General features: G+C 38.3%; 1 long non-coding RNA gene across 1 annotated transcript; it reads right to left on the reverse strand.

The window, feature by feature from the left end:
- Positions 1–1,686: 1,686 nt before the first annotated feature.
- Positions 1,687–17,837, reverse strand: LOC108527109 (uncharacterized). The gene is made up of 3 exons (XR_001884694.1): positions 17,752–17,837; positions 8,699–8,868; positions 1,687–1,859 (listed from the first exon to the last, which is right to left on the reverse strand). It is a non-coding gene; the product is annotated as an uncharacterized LOC108527109 (long non-coding RNA).
- Between the last annotated feature and the right edge of the window lie 4,377 nt (positions 17,838–22,214).

Here is a 22,214-nt window from a genome sequence, read left to right on the forward strand (position 1 = left end):
CATGGCAAAATCCTGTCTCTACCAAAAATACAAAAATTAGCTGGGCATGGTGGCACACACTTGTAGTCCCAGCTACTCAGGAGGCTGAAGTGGGAGGATGGTTTGCGCCCAGGAGGCATAGGTTACAGTGAGCTGAGATCACACCACTGCACTCCAGCCTGGGCCACACAGCAAGACTGTCTCAAAAATAAATAAATAAATAAGTTTCAGGCAGTTATATTTCTGCCTGTGGCACCCTACGAAGACATGGGCTTTTACTAACCAGATGATAGAGACTGTCAAGTGAGATGAAGTTTTCTGGGTTCCCATTAGAGCAAGACCCTTCACAGTAGCACATGTTAAACATGACTGCTACAAAAGGCAGACATCTATGGGTTAAGGTAAAGGACTCTAGGTGCCGTCAAATTAGAATGGGGTGCGATGGATGAATCCTCGTCCATTTCATGGAGGAGAGTAGGAGCCAGAACACAAGGTGACCTCCTCTATTCTTTTGTTGATTTCCCCTTCTCCACCCTGCTCAGGTCATGAATACTCTCCTCCCTAATTCTCTTCCTCCCAGGAATACTGCTTCTCTTCTTCCAGCTGCTAAGGAAAGTGGGGTAGACAAAACTCTGCATTACATCATGGAGATGGCTGTTTAATTTGAGATGAGTGTTACATTACTCATTGCTCTGAGCCCCCTTTGATCCACCAACATTTGCTTCTTTTATTCCCATGTAGTGAGTACATTAGTGCCTGAATGCTGCGTGGCCTTATTGTCTTTTAGATGCTATCAGAGATTATTTACTCAGGAAAACAGATGAATATCTTGTTTAATGTCAAAATAATTACTATTTGGCTGACCTGATAGTTTATTTATGCTTTCAATATTTTTATGTTTACATCAAAAGAGCATTGCTAAAATTGTATTTTGCCATTAAACTAAACAGGATATGACAATTTTTTTAAACTTAATTTTTCTGTTGATGAGTTTGTTCATTAAACTGGTTAGAAGATAACAGAACCAAGTGGAAAGGATCACTCGAGAAATATGCAGCTTTATGTTTCTTATTTATGTAACATCTTGAAAGAGGCAGTAAACAATGCTTTAAGCAAGGGGCACTAAAATGCAGTGGTTAAGAATATAGACTGCAGCCCCAACTTCAAATCCCCGCTCTGCAGTCTTCATCTAGTTTTTTAACCTGTCTGTGCCTTAGTTTCCCCATCAGCAAAATAGATATGATTTTTGGAAGAGTTGAAGGAGTTCATATACATAAATGTCCTGGCATATGCAAATACGGCTTAATATAAATAAACATAAGTTTTACAGTCATTCTGTGAGTGTGAAATGGGGAAAGGGAGTCCCTATAATTTTATAAGGGACTTGACCTAGAGTGAATCTCCATGAGCCACCACCTTCCAGTGTCTCTGGCCCAGTGGCCACCTTGCCTCCATTTTGTAAAAGCAAAATTTCTTCTAAATTCCAAAGCCCTGTCCTGACACTGGACAGATCTTCCTGTTTCTTGGCTGAGCTTATCTGGAAAGGTGTTAAAAAGCCAGGTTTACTTGGCAATAATGTGTCCACTGTTTCTCTTTTTGGGGGACTCTCTATAAGATAAGTTCATCTACCCAGACAGGCTTCTCTAGCCATAAACCTGTATTCATTTTCATTCAGCAGCTTTTATTTCAACTCTTTTGTTTACCGAAGAAGCTTAAGGGAGGAAAAGCCCTCCCGGCAGGTTACAACCACTATGGCACTTGGAAAGAGACACAGAGGATGAGGATTCTGCAACATAACCTTGCTGGGAGCTCTTCTGGTTATTTTGGCTTCGCTTTTGTGTCATATGTTACTTCTTTATTCTTCATATGACTGCAACTTTCTATTAAAATAAGCACATATAATTAGATACTAATTCATTAATTCACCCAAATCAGGTTGTTTCTATTTGCTTCTCAGCTGGGTGATAAATGTATTGGTTTAGCCTCAGGTTTGCGTTCTCAAATTCAAGTTCTTTTCTCAAGTTTACAATGGCTTGTGGAGACTCATCTTTCTGCAAGATGTCATTTCTTAAGAGCACTTCTCTCTACCCTGGGAAGAATGAATCCAGAAATGGTTCTGTTTGTGTGTTAGGTTACCAGGTTTGGGGCTTGTTTCAAGTCTATAGAACCTTTGAATTTCCCTCTTTACCATGGAGAGGTAGGTAGGATAATTGGAATTAGGACTGGCAGAGAAGACTACAGAGCCCATTATACTCCCAGAAAGTAAGCCAGGGTGGGGCTGGCTTCCTTAATTTTCCCAAAGCCCCTTAGCAGAAGACTAGGGGCCCCACAAAAGACATATTCTGTCTTGCAGAGATTAGATGCCATAAACTATTTTTTATTCAGATGGCAAGAATTACACATGGCATTCCTGCCAAGTTGTAAATTCTATGTATCTGACATTAAAGATCTGAAAATAATAAAATTTTGTATTATTCCTTGACCAGAAATTAAATATCAACATTTAAAAACCTGAGATGGGTGCAGTACCAGGCTACAATTAAAGTCAAGCACTAACGAAATAGTAATTTAATTAGAGTAGAATAGACGTATCATAGTGGAATACAATTCTGTGTATTGGGAATCGATTCTTGGACCTGAAAAAAGCCATTTAGGACTCTTTTGATATTAAAAACCTTAGAGAACCACATTAACTGACCAAAAAAAAATGTGACGTGCAGGATGTGGCAAAATATAAATACACTGCTGGTAGGGACATAAAGTAGTTCACACATTGTGGATAGCGACTTGGCAATATATAGAAAACTGAAATATGTACATGCCCCTGCTCCACATATTCCACTTCTAACATACATACCTTAGGAAAGAATCTCATATAAATGCCCAAGCAGACAAGCAGAAGATGTTCACTACGTATTTGTTTTAAAAGCATAATATTGGATAAATATTGAATATCAATATGAATTGATGAATATTGAAATGTTCATCAATCAGGAGATAGATAAATAAGATATATTTTTACAATATAATATAATACAACAGCTAAAATAAATAAGCTGAACTTTGTGTATCAACATGCATAAAAGTTGGATCAGGCGCAGTTGCTCATGCTTGTAATCCCAGCACTTTGGGAGGCTGGGGCAGGAAGATAGCTTGAGGACAGGAGTTCAACACCAGCCTGGACTACATAATGAAACCCCATTTCTAAAAAATATTAAAAACTTAGCTGGGCATGGTGCCAAATACCTGTGGTCCCAGCTACTTGAAGGAGGTTGAAGCAGGAGGATTGCTTGAGCCCAGGAGTTCAAGGCTGCAGTGAGTTATGATCACACCTCTGCACTCCAACCTGGGTGACAGAGCAAGACTCTGTCTCTTAAAAATAAAAAATAAAAATTTAAAACCAGGTAAAAGTTGGAAACAATGCTGAGTGAGAAAAACAAGTTGCCGAAAGATGTGTTCGCAGGATGATGTCATTTATGTGGAGTTGAGACTATATGCAAATACATACATTCCCAGTAAAAGTAAAAATACAGAAGGGAAGCATGCACACTAATTTCACAAGAATGCTATCTGTGAAGAGGGGAGGCCAATCAGGGAGGAATAAATAGGGGTTTCAACTGCATCTGTAAGAATTTGTGACATTGAAAATTAGACATGAAAAAATATGGCAACTATTACTGTGGTAGACACATGGTTTTTTTAATTCCCTGAGTTTTGTACGTTTCAAATATTTTTTAAATTCCCTGAACTTTCTGTACATATGCTTTCTTTAATCATCTTCACAATATAGATGGCAGGGCAGCTAGGCTTTTCCTCACATAACATTTCTGTTTAGACTCTTTTATGATCATTAACATCTTTAATTCTTCAATCGCGAAGGAGCTTGGGGTTCAGGAAAAGCATTTTATTTTCTAATAAGTTCTTTCTGTCCTCAAGTCCTCTTGTTCAGAGAACTGAAAGTCATTTCCAAATTAAACTAACTCATCAATGTCTGGACAGAATTGTTTCTCTGCCAGTAGAGCTTATTCTTCTTAGGTATTGCCTCTGTCCCCAAGGGTGTCATGACACCTTTCCATCTAATTCCATCAGCCAGTTTGTGAAGGTACTGTTTGTTCTCTAATCCAGATCACTAATGACTCTGTCATGTGTTTCCATTTGATTCTCTTGGTTAGGAGAGAATTGTCTTCTGCCTAAGCTGAAGAAGAGATCTTACTCTCAGTAGACATTAAAGTTGCCAAAATACCTCAATAGGATTGTCCATTCTGTCACCGCCTGTGTGCTATCTCAAGGTTAGATTAAAAACCTGAAACATTATGTTGCTTAATGAAAACCCAGTGTATTGTCCTGGCTTACCCCAACTATGCACTTACATCTTCTTTTTTTTTTTTTTTTTTTTGAGAAGGATTCCCCCTATCTCAACCAGGCTGGAGTGCAGTGGCACCCTCTCGGCTCACTGCAAGCTCCGCCTCCCAGGTTGATGCCATTCTCCTGCCTCAGCCTCCCAAGTAGCTGGGACTACAGGCGCCTGCCACCAGCCCGGCTAATTTTTTGTGTTTTTTTTAGTAGAGACAGGGTTTCACCGTGTTAGCCAGGATGATCTCGATCTCCTGACCTCATGATCCACCTGCTTCAGCCTCCCAAAGTGCTGGGATTACAGGCATGAGCCACTGCGCCTGGCTACATCTTCTTTATAGTTAGTTCAACCTCCAAGAAACTTACCTCTAATTTGAAACATCAGGTCAAGGTTAGCTATACAGAAAAGCAAACATTTAAATTTTCTTTGAAAAATATTCAAGGACACTAAACGGAAAATAAAAGAAATAGACACATTTCTACAGGGCTGCTAAATAGACAGAAATGGGAAATTTTAGTGCTTGGGATGTTTACAAGTCTCTGTCTTCTTCTATTTCCCAGTTCCTTTCAATGGGAACATTGAAAAATGTAGAAGGAGGAAATCTGGGATATAATGAATAACCTTAAAGATAGAAGCATAGGATGAGTTCAAAGAGGACAAGGTCAAAATTTTTAAATTAAGGAAGAAAATCCAATTTCTGTTATATGCCTCCATCATTTTATAAGCTTGCTCATTCATGATAAATTATTATTATTGTGGAACAGATGGATGAATCTCAATCATTATACTATAATGGAAGATTAAACATTTTCTTAACTTCTATTCATCAAATTAAGTCTTTATACTCACAACAAAGGACAATGCATCAATGTTATCATCAGGGCTTTTTTAAAATATAACTTTAGCGTGAAGCGTAATAAGACATGATTAATGTACTGACAAAAGTAAATACTAAACAACACACATTCGTCTAGATTAGAATCACTTTTTCAGTACTTCCATGTTGTAGTTTCTCAGGCTGCTATGAACTGTGTCAAAGAGAAATGATCATCAAAATAATTTGGTCTTTTCAGCTACATCTTTACCTGTAAAATATTGCTTACTCCCTAAAGCTGTGGTTTGAAAGGGTGATAGTATCTATTCAACTCCCAGTGAGGAGATAGGTTTCTCATTTGGTTGAGTTTTGTGTCACATTTAACAGATTGTCAGGGCTGGAGAGAAATCTCAGGATCTACAGCCCCACTTGTCCACCCCTTCCCAACACACAAGAGCATCCAGAAGTACTGCAGATGCACAAAGCAGAGCCAATCTTTACAACAGTTGGGAAGGCAGTTCCGCAATCTCCCTCAAGATTGCATTTCAACACTTTTCATCATTACCAAACACTCATTTGTAGAGAAAATTTAAAGAACTGACAGTAGCAAAACCTACATAGTAGGACAAAGAGCACTAACCTGGGAGTCGTGGGACCCAAGAACTGGAGGATCCTGCACGTGCCGTTTAGTCTTTTATTTCATCTTATTTTTCACCTATAACATTTATTACCTTCTCTGACCAGCTGCACATTAAACACTGAGTATATAATGTCTCAGTTTATTCCCTAGGAAACCTCTTCCCCCGCTACGCACGTCCTATTATCCCCTCTTATGCCCATTGTTATTATTCTTGCTAATTTATAAAGAACTGAAATACAACAAACTTACAAAGACTTCAAGAAAAAATTGTCCTGTGTGTAGTTCAGGTGCTTAAAAAAAAGAAAAAATTGCAAGAGTAGTTAACAGGCCTCATGCATTCATTGTTCAATGAAATATCAATAGTTAAATATTTGAAAACATAATAAAGAGGATCAAATGTCAATTACTGTGCATCAGCACACCATCTATCAAGCATGGGAATGCCCAGCTGAGATACGGGCTAAGATTTTTAACATAAAAAAAAATTTCACAACGACAAATTTTTCCATCAATACAACCAAATTTTGGAGGTAATATTTTTCAATCAATAAAGTCTAACAAAGTAGGGTACCATGTGGAAAGAAGAAAAACAATGGTCCACTATAGTTTACAGTAATCTATTGTGTATTTCAAAATATCTGAAAAAATAATTCTAATGTTCCTAACCTAAAGAAAAGATGAATATTTAAGGTGATGGATATCCCAATTACACTGATTTGATCTTTACAAATTATATGAATGTGCTAAATTATCACATGTGTCCCAAAGATAAGTATATCCATTATGTAGCAATGTGAAAATAAAATTAATTTTAAAATGCTCGAAGATGCTGTGTGAAGTAAAACATCAAAACCAAGTAATGACTCTATGTTTGCTTCACCTCACAGAGAGGAGCTTGATCCACACAACAAGAAACATTTCAGCTTTTCAGGAGGTAATGCAAGAAGGTAGTGGAACATTGTTTAAGTATCTGCAATACTAGAATAATTACGTCTTAACCATAAAATAACCCTGATATACATCAATCCTTTTTTGGTAATGATCCAGAAGTCATGTCAGATCTTGAGGCCCTGCAGCATCATTTCCTACATTATCACTGAACACAACTGTAACTTCAGAACTATAAAAAGATAGGCTGAATCCTGCTATCAGACCACTTGTCTGTCATTCATCTATTTCTTTTTAACTTTCAGTACAGACACATGCATGCCTACGCAGGCTCAGTTTGGACTCCAGACACAGAATTTATGATATATAATGTAAATCTAATCCTTGTTTAAATCCCATTGCCTTTATTTTTAGACTAAAAAGACAAGATGAAAGATTTTGTTCATGAGTAAGATGCTATTGTAAAAAGAACATAGGCAGACTCTGATATTATGAGGAAGAGAGCAAGCTTGGAGGCAGGTCCCAGCAAGGGTAAGGGTCACACATACATAGTTTGGTGTGGGAGCTAGCAAGCAAATGTACTGTCAAGGAATCATGGAGATTGTTAGCGGAAAGAAGGCAGTTACACAGCAGTGTGTACAGTTTGATCTCATTCTACAAAAATACGTACATATATACACATACGTGTGTTGTCTTGGAACTATGTGGACTAAGGTATAAACAGGAGTAGTCCCTGGGTAGTGGGAACATGATGTTTTCCTTTGCTTATTTTTATCTGTATTTTCTAACTTTCTTCAATGTAAAAACACTGATTTTGTAATAATTAAAAGTTTTGCTAGTTATTTACTTAAAGTAGATAACTTTCTCTATACATCTCATAGTCTTGCTTCACTGCTCCATCTTCTGTCTATTCATCATGGTCTCAACTGCAAGGTAAGGCTAGCATTTCCCTTTTGCTTTGAATGTTGGAAAAGGACCAGTATTGAAGAATGTGCTAAAAGGCTGTGATTGCTGTCTTTTCCCTGCCCTCCTCAACACACACATGCACATGCACACATGCACACATGCATACACACGGAGCTATGCTTCTAACTCAGGAACCTGTGACTGACTCTAAGTTCCTCTATTTGTTAGCTCTTGGCCCAGACAAATGAATTAACTTCTCTCCACTTCAGATTGTTCAATTACTAAATGTGGTTGATAATACATACCTTAAAGTGTATTGAGTGAATTAAGTGAGAAAAATACTTGTAAAAACATGGTAGACATTCGTAAATGGTAGAGCCCCAAAAAGCACATATGTGGCAATTATGTGGGGAAACCATTGTTCTTGGATGCTGACAAGTTGAACCCTGAGTCTCTCGGACTATTGAAACTGAAGCCTAAATATGATTTCTCACCTACAAAAATTACTGAAGCAGGGAAAGAAAAGGTAGCCACCTTTTGCTATCCACTTTCTTTTTGCCAAGAAATAGAACATTGTTTCCTGATAATCTGACAAGAATGGATATAGAAAAGAAGATGAAAATAAAATGCTATTTCATTTCACAACTGCAAAGAAAAGTACACAAAGGTCTTGGCATTACCATGTAAATACCATAATATAGAAAACGTGTCGCAAAAGATGATTGCAGAGTTCATCCTAATGTAAATTCAAGAATCTACTACTGTCATAAACTGACCCAATCCTTCTCTGTCCATCTCTAAATGTATTCACCAATACCTGTAACAGACTTGTCAAGAATATGGCTTGCATTGAGTAAGTGAGAGAGAAGCCAAATTTATGGCTGGAGGTCAGGTGAAAATTTGGGAGATAAGTCTCAAGGGATTTGTGTGTATATGTGTGTGTGCGCGTGTGTGTGTGTGTGTGTGTGTGAGAGAGAGAGAGAGAGAGAGATACAGACGCTTCTCAACCTACAATAGGGTTGTGTTCCAATAAACCCATCGTAATTTGAAATGTCCTAAGTTGAAAATATATTTAATACATCTAACCTACCAAACACCCTAGCTTAGTGTAGCTCACCTTAAACACACTCAGAACACTTGCATCAGGCTGCGGTTGGGCAAAATCATCTGGCAACACAGTCCTCTACAGAATATCAGTTCTTTACTGTCAGGATCACGTAGCTGACTGGGAGCTGTGGCTTGCTGTCACTGTCCAGCATCTTGAGTATTGTACCTCTTATCACCAGCCTAGGAAAAGATCAAAATTCGAAGTACACTTTCAATTGAATGTGTACCATTATAAGTTGAAGAATCATAAGTCTAGGAACATATATACTTGTTTGTACAATGTAAATCCTGTCTTCACTCTTTCCTATGAAACCCTCAGTAAAATCTGCATTGTTCACAAATGCTTTCGTGCAAATAGATTTTTTATGATAAATTTAAAGGAGTGGCAGGAGGAGGTCATCATGGAGGTTGCCCTTGGGGTCAGCTAACATATGGGTCACTTTACTCTGGATGAGTTGAAGGTCCTGCTTAGTGCCAGTCAAACCAGTGTTGGCAAATCCCCACTGTTGCAATGTGATGCAAACACTTTCATCACCGACTTTCACCATTGCTGTAGCCAGCCACGGTAACATGTTCAGTGATGCTATGCAAGAACTATCAAACTTACCCAACTCTCACTGCTGGCCACCTCTGGGGTACCCACAGACTACTTTCCTTGAACCTGGGGCCTCCTGGGTTCCATTCTTGCCCTCCTGCACTCAAGAATAACTGACGCATTATTATCTCCAGAGCATAGTCTTTCTGAGCGGCTCTGCAGGCATTTTGTTAAATAATACTGCTTAATCATTTGAAACTAATTCTCTCATCACCTTTTTTAGAAAATTTCAAGACCAAATATCACTTACTCTCCTATACAATGCTTCTGGGGTTTCAACAAATTTCTACCTCTTTTCAGGTAAATTCTAAGAGTTCACGTCATTCATCTGAACTGAATTAAGTCCCTGCTGTTATAAGTGGACTGGTCTAGTGCAAAGGTCAGGATTTAATACAACAAACAGAAACTGGTCTAAGTTTTTCAACCTGTAAGAGATTTAACACAGGGAATTGGTTTCTCTTAAACAATGGAATGTCTCAAGGGGTGAAAGTCAGGAGGCCACCAATACACTGTGTTACAAAGTTCTAACATCATCATTATCATCACCTTACAGTACTCAAAATAATTTACAAATTAACTGGCAGCTTAAAATGTTTTTCCACGGTAAGATTTCTCAATTATAAGGGAAGATATATCGTATATATGATAAACATTTCAGGCAGAAGCGTGGAACACATTTGGAGTAGATAAGCTTGTAGAGCCTAGGACCTATAAAGAGGAATGTCTAGATGTCTGGAGGTCTAGTCTTAAATAAACAATGAAAGTCTATTCAATGTTAGAAAAAGAGCAAGCTCCTTGAGGACAGAGGTTTTGCCTTTTTCTTGATTCTGTCTCTAGTACTTGGTAGAGCACCTGACATAATAGGAATTCTACAAATAGGAATTCTATAAATTTTTAAGTGAAAAAATGAGTGAGTAAACATGGCAGGAAGCTGCTTGGCTCTTTGTCTCTCTGCCATCTCATCACATCCACACATGAGTTTGAGGGACATAATGTTTTCTTCATCAATTAACACAAAACCCACATTTGGCTCTTAGATTTGTCTCTGTGATTTTGAGTGAGTCTCTTCCCCGCTAAGTGTTAGCACCCTCATTAGCAGACAGGCCAGGGTCAGAGACTCTCAACATCTATGACTAAAATGATATTAAAATTGTTTTTTCACAAGCAATGGCAAAAGGATTCCCTAGTCAATAAGTGGTGCTGGGATAACTGGCTAGCCATATGCAGAAGATTAAAACTGGACCCCTTCCTTACATCATACACAAAAATTAACTCAAGATGGATTAAAGACTTAAATGTGAAACTCAAAACTATAAAAATCCTGGAAAACAACCTAGGCAATACCATTCAGGACATAGGCACTGTCCATAACGAAGATGAGAAAAGCAATTGCAACCAAAGCAAAAATTGACAAATAGGATCAAATTAAACTAAAGCGCTTCTGCATAGCAAAATAAACTATCATCAGAGTAAATAGACAACCTACAGAATGAAAGAACATTTCTGCAAACGATGCATCTGACAAAGGTCTAATATCCAGCATCTATAAGCAACTTAAACAAATTTACAATAAAAAGAAAAACAACCCCATAAAAAAGTGGGAAAAGGACATGAACAGACACTTTTCAAAAGAAGACATATACGTGACCAACAAATATATGAAAAAAATCTCAATATCACTGATCATGAGAGTAATGCAAATCAAAACCACAATGAGATATCATCTCACACCAATCAGAATGGCTATTACTAAAAAGTCAAAAAGTAGCAGACACTGCTGAGGTTGTGGGAAAAAAGGAACACTTACACACTGTTGGTAAGAGTGTAAATTAGTTCAACCATTGTGGAAGACAGTGTGGCTATTCCTCAAAGACCTAAAGACAGAAATACCATTCAACCCAGAAATTCCATTACTGGGTATATACCCAAAGGCATATAAATCATTCTGTTATAAAGACAGATGTAGTATATGTTCATTACAGCACTATTCACAATAGCAAAGGCATGGACTCAACTTAAATGCCCATCAATGATAGACTGAATAAAGATAGTGTGGTACATACATACCATGGAATACTATGCAGCTAAAGAAAGAATGAGATCCTTTGAAGGGACTTGGATGGAGCTGCAGGCCATTATCCTTAACAAACTAAAACAGGAACAAAAAACCAAATACTGCACGTTCTCACTTATAAGTGAGAGTTAAATGATGAAAACACATGGATACACAGAGGGGAGCAGCACACACTGGGGCTTATCTGAGGGTGGAGGATGGGAGGAGGGAGAGTCTCAGGAAAAATAACTAATGGGTACTAGGCTTAATACCTGGGTGATGAAATAATCTGTACAACAAACCCCCATGACACAAGTTTACCTATGTAACAAACCTCCACGGATACCCCCGAACTTAAAAGGTTTTAAAATTTTTTTTTTCACATTTTTTATTTGGAGGATGTTCATACTTTGTTTGGTTTTATCTAGTTGATTGCTTTAGTAGACTCTGTTTCTTTGAGGCACAAATATGGCGTTTTGAGATAGCATATGTTTCTAAGATATTTCTCACTTGTATTAACATTAACCATGTTATAGGAATTGCCTGAGACACCCTGCCCATATACGAGTTATCTTTCAGAAAATTTTACCAAAATGGGCATCAGAGCAGACAAGGAAAGACAGCCTGAATTAAAAGCAATTTTTTAAAAGTGGGGTATAAAGTGCCTCACAGACAAAGTACTGTAACTGGTATTATGGACCAGAAATAGCAATTATAAAAAAGTGAGAGGCAAAGTATATTCTGTGCTCGTAAACATACTGCTGATACAGATGAAAAATCTAAAACCTGAGCTTTTCAGAGTAAATTGCAGTCTTTGAAAAGACAGATTAAATTTGGGAAACTATTAAAACCTAGATTGAAATATCTCTCTTCTATCATCAATTTTGTCACAAGTAATAAAAATCCTCAAGCATCTTTAACTAGAAGTAAATAATCCATTCTTGAGTAGTGGAAATACTGACACGCAAACCAATGCTATTAAAGATTGGACTAAATAAAGTCCTAGCTCAAAATATACAGGCATAGTAAAACCAAAAGAATAAAGGCTGTATCTTCATAATTACTTTCTTTCTGAGCCAGAAATAATTTGTGACTACTGGCTAATCTAATGTATTGCATTTGGATAGTTGTGATATCATCTAAACTTTCAAATACTGCCCATTAAGTTACACAACAAACATAAATATAACAGCTAAGCAGAGTTCTTACCTTCATAATTTAAGATTTATCTCAGAAGTTATTGCTGAATTGTGGCAAAATTTAGTTGAGAATAGGAATGTTAAGTCAAAGAAGAAAATATCATTCTTTTAGTGGGAGGTATAAGAATTCATTTCAGGGAGGGAGCCACTTTTGTTATGAAAATTCCTACTTGGGTATGAACCTGAAGCAGTAATTCTCACCAAATTTTCTATGGCTTCCCTGTATTTCCAAGCCCTTTAAGGTTAGTGGAGTTATGTTGGGCATCTTCTGGCCAATGAGCTATAAGAAGTGAAACCAGGTGTCACTTTGACATAGAAGCATAGAGGAGCATTTGATGTGTTGAAATGGTGGAGCCCCTGTCAGCCTGGTTCCCTGAGTGGCTCTTTGGAGCAGAGACCGTTAATGACCCATACTGAACATCTATCAAGAGTAGGAAATAAAATTTTGTTGTGATAGCCTCTGGGATTTTAGAGTTAATTTGTTATGAAACATTCATCACACCTATTCTGACTAATACAGATTAGAAGACCAGATCCTGAAAAGTCTGGGTACTCTCAGAACTGATCTATGTGAAGAATGTGGTCTTAGTTTTAAAAAGGAAAAGAAATGTAAAGAGAAGAATAGGCACAAAATGAAGGGAGGCTGTGAGTTATACAAAGGTATTTTCATCCTGTAACTTCCAGATCTTAAGTAAATGCTACAGAAACACAAAATGCTTGGTGTCAATGGATTATCAGTAAAGCAGCTAATCTTTGCATGAGGGTGATACAGGAAGAGATTGGAAACAGCACAGCTGCTCTCAGAAGTAGCACCAAAATAGCATTGGGAAGTAGCAGAAATCGTAGGCAAGCTTAAGAGATCTTCAACCCCATAAAATAGGGGTTTGAAGTCCTCATGTGTCAATTTCAGGGTTAAGGAAGCCTAAGCTTTGTTGCTTTGTCTCAGCTATTGGACCACTTCTAACTACAGGAAAAAGTTTTTTATTTAAAAAAAATTTTTTTCCCTTGAATCAATAAAATCCAGTAGTTTATGATCATAGAATCTCAGGATCTCAGGGTTAGAAAGACCATTAAAAGTCACCTATTCTACCTCTTCCTACCCCCACTTTCTCAGATAATCCCAACAGGCAGCTTTTGATCTCTGCTTGGACATGTCCAGGGCAGGATATTCACTCTCTCTCAAATGAGCACTTTCGATCTCTGCAGAGCTTTGATAGTCTGTAAATTCTCCCTCACATTGAACTGAAGTCTTTCTCCCTATAACTTTTAGTGGCCCAAGTTCTACCTCTTGAGGCATATAAAACAAGTCTAATCCCTCTTCCACGAAATGGCCTTCAAATACTTGAAGGCAGCAACAATCCTGTCCTCCTTTCTCTGTAAGTTATTTTTGGAAAAGCATTACTCATATTTTTATCACCAAGACTGGGTGTGGTCTGTCCTCTTTTCTTCTACTAATTACTCTGCTCTTCGTAAATGAGTTAGATGGTGGGGAGGGGGAATGTGAGGGAATACAGATCATGTTAATATCAACCAAAGACCTAATTGAGCAAGATTTCTTGTCTGTTCATTACCTCTTCATGAATCTCACCTCAAGGGACCCATTAAGTGGGTGAGAACCAGAGCTGCCTTTTGAGTAGCTCAAGTAAGGGCTGCCCTCATGGTATCATTTGAGACTATACCAGACAGGGCCCTCTGCCTTAAAATGCCAAACTCAACACAAAATATTTGGCTATTATTTCTTTGGATAATTGGGGTTTTTCTGATGCACCTCCACAATAACAATTATAGGTTTTTTGTTGTTGTTGTTGTTGTTGTTGTTGTTGTTGTTTTTGGGTTTTTTTTTTTTTTTTTTTTTTTTTTTGAGACAGAATCTCTCTCTTGTCTCCCAGGCAGGAGTGCAATGGCATCATCTTGGCTCATTGCAACCTCAGCATACTGGGTTTAAGTGATTCTCCTGCCTCAACCTCCCGAGTAGCTAGAATTACAGGCGCATGCCACCACGTCTGGGTAATTTTTGTATTTTTATTAGAGACAGGGTTTCACCATGTTGGCCAGGCTGGTCTTGAACTCCTGACCTCAAGTGATACACCTGCCTCGGCCTCCCAAAGTGCTGGGATTACAGGCATGAGCCTCTGCACTCAGCCATAATAAAAATTATGAGACAACAGTTCTCTGACTGCAGCCCATTCACCAAGATAAGACCATCCATTCTCATCTGCTAACAACACTGCAGAGTCAAAGTCAAAACTAGTATCACTGACCAGCTATCTTTGAACGGCAGTGAAATTAGGAAACATTTCTCCTCCATACCGTTCTAGCCTCATTTTTAACACCAGCCCCCAATATATTATGTTCCCCATGTCTTACCAGGATTGCAAACAACTTCCAGATTTATTTTCAGTCTCTGATTTCTACCACTCAGATTGAGCTGGAGGCAGTCTAAGAGACAGACTTCCTGCTGACCCTCCTGCTCCGACTTCTAGGCATGTCTTTGGTGCAAATTTGGGCTCCTCTTCCTCCCTCATGCAAACAAACTCTTAAAGATTAGTCCACCAAGTCTTCTAGAGATGTCTACACAAGTCTGAATTCTAGGGTAAAAGTGGCTGAGGTTTAAGCTGAGAGTCAGGATGGCAGATTCCTGGCTCTTAAAGGTTTTTTATTTGAAGAAGATGAAATGCATGAATCATACTAGGGTAGAAAGAGTTCACAATAGGTGTTTTGGTGACAAAACACTTGTTCTACATAGCCCAAGGATAAATGCCAATACATATTTAGAATGGAGTAGGGAAATTGAAAATAAATTTGAACCCCCCTAATGTAAGACTTCTGTTTCATATCCTGGCTCTTACCAACCGAGTGACATTGAGCAAGTTATTTAACCTTTCTGAGCCTTCATTTTCTCACCCTAAAATGGAGATAATATCAATATTGTCCCTATCACTCCCAACCCCCTTACTGTTTATTAAGAATTACATGAGATAAAATATACAACTAGCACAGTGCCTGGTACAAAATAAGGAGTCAGTTGTTATTATTAGCTCTTCTTCCCCTACCAGCTCAGCTCCTCTCCTCTTCCTTATTCAGGAAATACAGAAATATATGGATTCACTGTAGAAGCTGGACCCACCTCCTCAGATGCAACAGATGGACTGACCCCCTCTGTAATGGCCCAGGATGGGGCAGGTGTTCTCCTGCAGGGTGACTGAGAATGTGAGCCTCAGAATGAAATGTAAGAACATCAGGTTCCATGAGGACTGGCTGCAGCCACAAACTGCAGGTCAGTTTTCACAGGTGCTCGTAGGAAGAGAGAGGGGTTTGCGATTTTTTTTCACCCAGATGGAAATATGCATTCATAAAATGATTTTTCCCAAAAAAAAAAAAAAAAAGGAGTTTGTGCCTGTGCATGTAGTGCATCTCTTTGTCTTTTTATCCAAGAAAGCCAGTACCTTTTACAAAATGATGACAAAATAATAAAAATATCCAACAGTGGAGGAAGATGCAGCATCATCTTGGCGTGGTATAACACAAAACAATATACCCTTAGATAAGAAGCACTTGATCTAAATGTATATAGAAGCCAATAAATAAGTATCCAATATGGAAAAGAGACGGGGTAAAAGTTTTAAGCCATGTCTTCCTTATTTGCCATTTTCCCAGGTTCTCTAGTGTACCTGAAAAAGGGGAAGTTTTTTTTTTTTTAAATAAGTAAAGCCAGAGTTCTTCGGCCTAGCCCCTCCACCCCGAAGCATCTTGCTAGGGAACAGCAAGGCATTAATTCAGAGGGGAGGCTGCCACCTACTGGGCCACCAATAACATCCTTCAACATTTTTTGTTGGCCTTTCCAGGTCTCCCCTTAACAATCTCGATTCGACCTGAAGCTACTTTGTTAGTGACAGTGACAACAGCATAGCCCAGGGTACTACTATATAGAAACTTAAAAGCAGTGGCATAAATGAATCATATGACAACGTCTTACAAACTTTGCAGCAACAGATTTTTTCTTTCAGCCACAGAGACCCAAATTCAAATGGAAAAAGAAACCTTTCTCTGAATTTCTCTGTTGTTTTCTGAGGACAAAGTGCTTTAATAGTCGGTAAGTGCTGCTAATTGCTCCCCAGACAGCCCTAATCTAGCCATTTCCTCCCTGCCTTTTACTCCATAAATCCTTCAGAAAACTAATATATTGGTAAGCATTACCCAGAAGTACCCACTGGATTCGATTGGTTTACATGTTATAAATAGTTTTGCTACATCCACCCATTTGAAAGAGCCTATTTCTTTTTTTGATAAATCTTCTATTATTGATGCTCAACATAACTTCAGGCTTATCATTATACTGCCAAGATCAACCACCAAATCATCTTTCTTTTCTTTGTCTTTCATTTTTGTTTTTAGAACCAACTGCCTGTATTCAATGGCAACCATAAAATATGAAATCTCTACCTCCAACCAGTTGTATGCCTTTGGACAGTTCATTATGCCTTGGATTTTTTGTTTATGAAACAGGAATAAGAAACCTGCCTTATAGCAGACTTATAATAATAATAGTGGCTATACTTAATAAGTGTGCATGTCACTGCTCTATCATGATAAAGCACTTTCTCTTCTTCTGAATCCTCCAACAACTCTGTCTATGAGGCAGGCATCAATCACCCTAAAGAAGAAATTAGAGATTAACCTAAGGTCAACCAAGCAGTTGAATTCACACTAGGAAACCCCATTCAGTGCCAGGGCTATTTCTACTGCCTCCTGCTGTTGCTCTTGAGCAATAGATGGAGTTATATATATTAATGCATTCAATAAAGATACAACTACATGCAAATTCACATTTCATAAAGAATAAATACTACCCTTTGAAATGATAACTTGGAATAACTGGCCTCCAATGAATACTCAGTACTGTGAGATTTGGAAATATTTGCCTGTGCAAGCAGGCAAGCAAGACTGACAAATAGGTAGGTAGGTAGATGGATAGATAGAGAGAGAGATGATAGATGGATGGATAGATAGATAGATAGATAGATAGATAGATAGATAGATAGATAGATAAAAGAGCTCTTCTTTTCTGGTTCTTTTTCATTTCAGGCTTTTTCCCACTGCATGTTTGCAGATTGCTTAATTACTTCATTGGGCTTTGGAACTCATACATTACAGATACATGATCATCCAAGTCATTACCTGCGTATTTTCCCATTAAGAATAATTATAGCTCTTACCATCACTGCCCACGTACTTATGTCCTGCAGGCCTGGGCACACTGAAGTAATCATCTTTTGAAAATGATCTTGATGGGCAAGTGTTGTGTGTACAATCAGCAATAAGCAAGATGAGGTGGGAAGATTTCCATCTCTTCCATTATTGAGCGGCTCAAAAATCACATTCCCATTATTTCATCACAGTGCCATGCAGGACACTAAGGTGGTTTATGTTCTCCTGGAAAGTGAGTTAGTGCTAAGTGTGGAGATGAGACCCATGGGATGCTGGATTGTATGAGTCTCTCCATGGATTATCTTTCCAAGCACGCACACATCACCCATTTCCCGGCTCAATTTCATTGTCTACAAAATGGGATTTATAAGATACTTTAAAAATGTCTGATCATCAAATATGAGGTGGAACAGTCTTACAGATGGCAGCATAGCTTTTTTATTTATTTATTTATTTATTTATTTATTTATTTATTTATTTGAGATGGAGTCTCACCGTGTTGTCCAGACTGGAGTGCAGTGGCGTGATCTCGGCTTACTGCAGCCTCTGCCTCCTGGGTTCAAGTGATTCTCCTGCCTCAGCCTCCCAAGTAGCTGGGATTACAGGCATCTGCCACCACATCCAGCTAATTTTTTGTAGTTTTAGTAGAAATGGGGTTGCACCATGTTGACCAGGCTGGTCTTGAACTCCTGACCTCAGGTGATCCACCCGCTTTGGTCTCCCAAAGTGCTGGGATTACAAGCGTGACCCACTGCGCCTGGCCAGCATAGCTTTATATACTGATGAAGAGTCCACATGCTGGGATTCTGGCTTCTCCACTTCACCAACTCTATAACCTTGGGCATGTTACTTAACCTCTTGAAGCCTCAGTTTCCACATCTGTAAAGAAGAGGTAGTTAATCGTCCATTCCCATTAGAGATTCAGTGAGATCTTTCTTATGAGGCACTTTGTCTGGTGCCTGGTACAGATGATTGTCCAGCCAACATTAGCTAATATTATTATTATCAGGATGAAACTGAAAGACTCTAGGGCTGTTCAACAGAGCTCAGGCAACACATCTAAATTAAAAACATTAACTGTCTGCCTGATAATCATTAAAAGCCATTGTGAAGGGGTCACATGTTCTTTTAATCAGTGAATCATGAATGAGTTCAATTTCAAAGGTAAGAGACAAACTAGCAGATGTTTGAAAAAATATTAGAGTATACCCAAGAAAAGAGTATTTCAATAACTGGTTAGTGAATAATCTCCAACTGGTTGTAATTAATTATTCTTAAGTTTAAAAAAGTTTTTTGTTTTATTTCCACACAGACAAAAAGCATTCACTGTTAAATTTTTTAGCTTTTAAATAAGCAGTTAAGAGTTTCCAAAAAGCCATTAAAATTGCCCGTTTCCAACTAGAAAGAAGGCTTAATATTTGTTGTAAGTCATTCTGCTAGCTTTCATCCAGGTCCTCTCTTACAACAATTTCCATATATAACAAATAATGATTTTGTATACACATTCTTCTCTTATACTGCTTTTCACTAAGCCATATCTAGTAAATACCTTTCTATATCAGTTGATATTCCTTATCATCTTCTTAATGGCTACATATAGCCATTAATATATAATGTAATTTATTTAACCAAGTTTTTATTGTTGATTATTTAGGTTTGTTCCCAAATGGTTGTCATGAATATCCATGTAGCTCTTTAGATAAACTTATAAGAGTACACTTTTTCCCCACAGTTGATTTTTAAACCCCATACTTTTTAATTGGTTTGTACACGTAGACACGTCCTCATCTTAACTAGAATTTGGTGTCCCCACTGGAATAACGTGTGTGTTTCTTCTGTGACAGACTGTCTTTGAAGCAGGTTCTACTGGTGCTACTTGGCCAAGCTGCAAGCAGCAAATGACCAAGGGCTCTGAACACAGTGTCTACCTGGGCCTCAGTAGACTAAACATGTCACATTTGTAACCTTCTCGGCTGTGCTCCCCATAGTTGGGGGCAGCATAAGCTAGCCACTCTACCCAACTGAATATAATTATTTAAGGGTCTGAGTTGCTTGGCTTTCCGGGACACATTTAGTGTCATTGATTTGACAGACTGTGTTCAAAATGGTTTAGAAAATTCAACCATTCTTTTTTTCTTTTTTTTTAGATGGAGTTTCACTCTTGTTGCCCCGGTTGGAGTGCAACACTGCAATCTTAGCTCACAGCAACCTCTGCCTCCTGGGTTCAAGAGATTCTCCTGCCTCGGCCTCCCAAATAGCTGGGATTACAGGCATGAGCCATCATGCCCAGCTAATTTTGTATTTTTAGTAGAGACAGGGTTTCTCCATGTTGGTCAGGCTGGTCTCAAACTCCCAACCTCAGGTAATCCACTTGCCTCAGCCTCCCAAAGTGCTGGGATTACAGGCGTGAGCCATGGCACCCAGCCTCAACCATTCTTTCAGAAAGTTATTGGAAATATACGCTTGTTTATACCCTGTAGAATATCTCCAGAAGGATATGCAAGCAACTGGGGACAGGATTTGCCTCTGACTAGGGGAAGACAGAATAACAGAAGTGGGTGAGAGACTTATTTTTCACTGTATTCTTTTGCACTGTTTTAATTTCTTACATGTACAGGTTTAATTTCTTACCTTATTCAAAAGGGAAATTTTTAAGCAAGAAAGATTAAGCCCAAAAGAAACAATGCATGCATGTGGATGTTTTCTCAATAGTAAAGCAATTTAACAACTTTACCAAAAGGGTATGGTCTGATAGTAAAGAATGAAAGCTTTGGAAGTCAGACAGTCTGCCAGGGTCCATAATACAGCTCTGTTACTTATCAATTATGTGATCTTGGACAATTACTAAACCACTCTGTATATCAGTTTCCTCATGGGACTAATAATGGTACCTACTTCATAGTTAATTGTATTAAATGAGTGAATAGTGGTGATTCTAAATTTGCAAATTGCTGCAAGTCTTTGTGAGAATATGTGACTCAAACTACTTCACATCAATATGGCCTATGAATAGATTTTTAAAGTCATTATATTTGGGGGGTTTAGTTTTATGTTTTGTGTGTGTGTGTGTGACTTTCTTTTTTGAGCATACAGGTACAGTGGTTAAACACATGGCAAAAGAAAAGCTGCAGTATCCATTCAATTTGATTATGTCTTAAAGAACTATATTTTTGAGAAAGGTGTTTTGAAATCAGTATTTGCCTAAGGAAACCATTCACAAGATAAGAGGGCATTAAATACTCTGGAAAACATTCTAATCCCATTCACTCTGAATAATGTGCTCAGTCATTGGAAATGTATTGCTGGCAAAGCAGGTGATATGGTGACAGGGACAAGTAGACTCTGCTGTCACACAAGCCTAGATACATTCTTTTGCCCAACACTTTACTGAACATGATAAACAGAGTGCTGTTATGCCTGTTTTATGGGTGACCCCTGCTTCCCTATTTCAATGTGGCTCTTCTCAAGCTGCCAAATCATCAGAATGGGATCTTCACTACAGGATTTTAGGTTCAAGCCATCCCAAACTCAGGTAAACAAATTTAAAGGATGAAAATACAGAAGACTTCTAACATTCATGAGGACTCTATTCTGGAATCTTCATAGATTCAGCACTGTGTCTCTCCCACAATAGGTGTCCAGTAAGCATTGACTGAGTGAGTCCTCAAATTCATCATGTGGACATTACATAGTATTTCCCCACAAATGCAGGCCAATCTCAAATGCCCTGGATATGCCACACCTTCAGGCATCACAAGGCTGTTTTGTTTGGTGCAGAGTCCTTCCCCTACTGCTTGTTTGATTGCCATAGATGATTCAGACAGAGCAAAGGGTAAGACTTATGTCCAAACAATAAAGTCTACTTAGAAAACATTTTCCTTTTATAAACATAGTTTATGTTAAGCTTAGACTTCTGACTCTCAGGACACCCTATAATAACAGCTTTAAAAACAAAATGAATATTTGTTTGCTTCATATTACTAAATTATTCAAAATCCAAAAAGTTTGAAAAAGTGGGCTCCATGATGAATGATCTGATAGACCATCTAAAACCAGAGACAAATGTCTGTCCTGCCTTCCTTGGATGACATTAGCAGTGTCCAGTTTGCCTGGGCAGGACAGAAGGAAGCGATGATCAACATTGTCCTGTGCACCACAGTGTTCAGTAGTCCTCTGTGGAATACACATTTTCTTTGAACAGTGATATAACTGCATGACATAACTTTGAAGAAAGAACATTTAGAATGTGTGTTTTTTTGTGGGGTTTTGTTTGTTTGTTTGTTTGTTTTTTTAGAAGGAGTCTCACTGTCACCAGGCTGGAGGGCAGCAGTGCAATCTCGGCTCACTGCAAACTCCGCCTCCCGAGTTCAAGCGATTCTCCTGCCTCATCCTCCCGAGTAGCTGGGATTACAGGCACACGCCACCACACCTGGCTAAATTTTGCATTTTTTAGTAGAAACAGGGTTTCATC

The sequence above is a fragment of the Rhinopithecus bieti genome, unplaced genomic scaffold (genome assembly GCF_001698545.2).
Source record: "Rhinopithecus bieti isolate Rb0 unplaced genomic scaffold, ASM169854v2 scaffold_3062, whole genome shotgun sequence".
NCBI lineage: Eukaryota > Metazoa > Chordata > Mammalia > Primates > Cercopithecidae > Rhinopithecus > Rhinopithecus bieti.